Raw genomic sequence first — 4,403 nt, 5'->3', positions numbered from 1 at the left:
ATAATGTAAAATGACAGTTATTATGACGTAAAAGGCAAGGAATGGAGAAGTGGCAAACTAGAACAGTGGACCTTCTCAAGTGGGTATATAGTAATGCAAAGCTAAAACCTTTTGCATTTGCGCATTTTCGTTCTTCTTTCAACTTCCTCAATCGAAAAATAAATAAATAAATAAATAAATAACCAAACAAACAACCCAACTATGTGTAGAATTGGGTTGTCTTTGCTTTCATCTTTTTGGTTCTCCTTAGTAGCGTCTCTTCGGCTTCAGCCACACCTCCTGCCAGTAGTATAAGCTCACATTTACCTCTGTTCCTTAGTTTTCCTTTCTTTTTCTTTTCTCTCTTTCTATACACATCTTTTGGTTCAACTCTTTGCATTTTAATATATATGCAGAAATCGTAAGTGGGGTTGTCTCCAATATCGTCTCTGCGCTTGTTAAGTGGCTCTGGTCAGTCAAATCCAACACTAAAAAAGATACAGGTCGGGACATCCTTTGAACACTCATTTTGTTATTCTCCTATGTTTTTGATGCTCTTTATATGTGATGGGGATTATGGGTATCGATATTTCAGCTGTCTCTAGCCGTTCGATGATAAAATTTGAAGATGGACATGCAGTGGAGACGGTTTTGATGGAAGTAAGCTTGGAATTGAGCCATACTCGGTTGAGTTATCTCCAAGTGGAGAGCTCTTGGTTTGGATTCACAGAATAGTAATATTTACAAGATACAAACACCATTATCTAGATGTAAGTTGGTTTTTGCCATAATTGGTTTCGAAAATATTCTTGAATTGTACTTTGGTAAAATGTATACTCAAGGTACTTTGCTTCATGGTTGGGATTTCTTTCATTGATTCCTTTCTTTTTAATCAGTTGGCAGATTCCAAATTTATGATCTAAAGGAGAGAAACAAAAGAAATTACAAAACGTGTTTGATATGCATTTTTTAACTACAAGTCTCCACTTTTTGAAGTCCAACAGTTCTTTTAGTTTGTTTCTGCATGCCAATTCTATCTTTTTGGAGATTTACAACCTTTTGCTTTTTTTCAACTTGGAACCTTACATTCACTCTTGATTGAGTAGCCTTGCCAATTACTCATGTTATAGCCCTTTATCTTCTTTTAGGCACAATCCTTAATCTTTGCCTGTTGTGTGCTTCAAGACTAGTATGTAATTCAAGTTTCTTCAAGAAGCTTAAACCTGTAATTAATTTCAACAATGAAAACTTAATTTCACTTGTTGCTTTTCAAGGTTAATTTTGTTCAACTTACAAAAGAATCAGTCAGTTTCTTTTGTTTTCCACAAGACAACTGATAACTTTTTCAGTGGCTCAGATTCTTCCTCTTTGTTCATCTTTTGCTTTTCTATTGATTTTTCTTGGAGGAGTGCAATCAATTTATGTGGTGGAGGTAGAGCTTATCATTCTTTTATTATTTACTGAGATGGCTTGACGAAATGCAGATAGCAGGCCCAAGCTGATTGCTGGATCATCTGAAGGGTACTCTGGACATGTAGATGGGAGGCTAAGAGAAGCAGAATGAACCACCCAAAGGTCTTACGGTGGATGACCAAGGAAACATATATATAGCAGACACAATGAATATGGCTATCAGAAAGATAAGTGATGGAGGTAAGTTCATGGACTTGAGTATATATGAAACAACAAATGTCTCCCTCCAATATCTCTTTTCTATTCATTATGGACCCTTTCGATTTCATAGACATGGGTTTTGGAAATCTTATTGGCTATTCCTAACAATGTCTTTCAATGAAATCTATCTTTATGTAGGGATTACAACTATTGCAGGTGGAAAATGGGCTCATGGGGGTGGTCATGTTGATGGTCCAAGTGAAGATGCAAAGTTTTCAAATGATATTGATGTGGTCTATATTGTAATCAGCTGCTCTCTTTTGTTATAGATCGAGGAAACCAGGCAATTCTAGAGATTCAACTTCATGATGAAGATTGTAGCTATCAATATGATGGTAGTTTCCACTTAGGTATAATAAAATTTGTCTTACTTTCATCCATAATTTATGTTTTGTTTCCCATGATCATGGACATCTATGTAACGTTTTTTGTCATTTTAGGGATAGCAGCGCTAGCTGCTGCTGCATTCTTTGGCTACATGCTAGCATTTTTGCAACGTAGCGTACAAGCATTATTTTCTTCCAATGATGTAAGTAAATCTTTGTTCTTAGTGAAGGCAACGCTCTTGTTTTGTCTAGAATGTGCAGATCAGAGTGGTGTGTTTTTTTTTTTTTTTTTTTTTGTCTCTGGCGATCGAAGAAGCATATGTTCATAAACTTATTTTTCTAAAATATGTTCATGATATGTTGTGTTTTGGATGTTGGGGATGATACTTTCTTGGTAAATACTTTGAATTGTTTGATCTGTTTCAAACATAATGGCTTTCTTTCCTTGACATGGATTGCTTGCTTCCCCTAAATACTTAATTATTTTCTTTTTAGATATTATCAAATCCTAAAACTAAATATTATTTGCAGCAATAAGCAATGAAATTTGCAATCTGTTCCACTCATCTTTTCACAATGTGATCAAAGAGTGTTTCGAATTATTATTTATTTTTTTTTCTTTTTTTAACTTTTATAGGATTCAAGAGCTTGTACAAAGAAAGGTGCACCAAATGCACCATACCAAGGGAATCCTAAATCATTCAGGCCCCCTTTGATTCCAAATGAAGTTGAGCTTGAGAAACCAGATGAGGGCTTTTTGGGTTCCCTCGGGAGGCTTGTCCTCAACACTGGATTAACTGTAGGTGAAATTTTTGGGGGATTATTTTCAGGCTTCAGAAGGAAGCCCATCCACTACCAGTTTCAACAGCAATACCAGTACCAACAAGTTCTCCAACATTCAAATGCATGGCCAATGAAAGGAAGTTTTGTGATTCCTAATGAAGATGAGCCACCATCAATAGAAACCAGAACTCCTACCCCAAATAAAACGTATCCATGCATGATCAACGACATGGAGAAGGACCACCAATTCAAGCAAAACCATAGTTGCCATAGAGGGTGGGATGGCGAGCATCACCAACAGAAACAGCAACAGCAACAGCAGCAAATGCAAACGCAGATGCAGATGCAGATGCAGCACCACCACCAGCAACAGCAGCATCATCATCATAGGCATTATACATCTAACCCAAAAGCATACTATGAAAAGAGCTGTGAGACAAATGAGATTGTGTTTGGGGCTGTTCAGGAACAGGATGGTCGGCGTGAAGCTGTGGTGATAAAGGCTGTTGACTTTGGAGATCCTAGGTCCAATCACCATAATATTCGACCTCGATTCAACTATGTTGGTTACCCTCATGGGTATTAATCATGTACTTGTATTACTGGAGGGGAAAACAAAAACAATATTTTGAGCTTTACATGTGAGTTATGAAGATGAGTATGGAAAATATATCTAGGAAGAAGCCTTTTACTGTTTTTCAATATATTTCATTTGTTTATTTATATTTTTTAATCTCTTCCTTTTTACTGTTTTATTCCTTGGTAGAAATGTTAGTGCTGTATTACAAAGTTTGATCTTAGCGAAAAAAAGAATATGTAAAATATCTTCTAATATATGAAGATAATAATGGCTTGCTGTTGAAGTTGTATGTCTTGTATTCCACGTATGCTTTTGGTCTTACACTGAAATTAAAGCTGGGGGGATTCAATTTCAGCAATGACACTGATAAAAGCAATCAAGCAAATCCACTTTCGTAAAATACACATCATGAACAAGGAATCGCACATGTCCTTCATCTCTTTGCAGGTGTGAATAAAAATCAAAATGCTGATATTTGTCACCGCAGCGCGTTGCCTCAGCTGTTATGGTGTTTGTGAATATTAAACTAGGATTGATGAGACTAGATAAGCAAAAATATGTAGTCTATTGAAGTCTTTGACAGAGTTAGAATGATCTTTGATGGAATGCAGAACTTAAGATGATGAGATATGTTGATCAACATATTTTCATGTTCTCATAATAATGTCAAATTATGGCCTGAGAAATTGCAATAGCCAGTATGGATTAGACTGTCAACTTGAGATATTCCTTTCCAGGAATTGATTATTTAAAAAGAAATTTACAGAAATGCCAACTCTATCTGTAGATTGTATAGCCTGTCAAAATCATGGTTGAATTATACCAGGCTCAACTAAATTATCTTCTTATACAATGTCTTATTGACCTGTTAATGTCAGAAGAAATCTTCTTAGCCCATCAGTTTGTTTTTTTTTTTCTTTTTTTTTTCAAAGATAAAATTGATTCAACAGCCGAAAAGGGCTAATTATTAGGTGCACCCTGTGCACTAACACATGATTGTGAGAGAAGGTGTATGTGCACGAGTGCACCTAATAATTTCTCCCGAAAAGGGTAAAGAGCAG

The 4,403-nt window shown here is 35.9% G+C and overlaps 1 pseudogene; it reads left to right on the top strand.

The window, feature by feature from the left end:
• Positions 1-576: 576 nt before the first annotated feature.
• Positions 577-3,495, top strand: LOC131177538 (uncharacterized; annotated as a pseudogene).
• Positions 3,496-4,403: the final 908 nt, after the last annotated feature.

The sequence above is a fragment of the Hevea brasiliensis genome, unplaced genomic scaffold (assembly GCF_030052815.1).
Source record: "Hevea brasiliensis isolate MT/VB/25A 57/8 unplaced genomic scaffold, ASM3005281v1 Scaf55, whole genome shotgun sequence".
Lineage (NCBI taxonomy): Eukaryota > Viridiplantae > Streptophyta > Magnoliopsida > Malpighiales > Euphorbiaceae > Hevea > Hevea brasiliensis.
The sequence above is the reverse complement of the archived record's forward strand: the minus strand, read 5'-3'. Positions and strand labels throughout refer to the sequence as shown.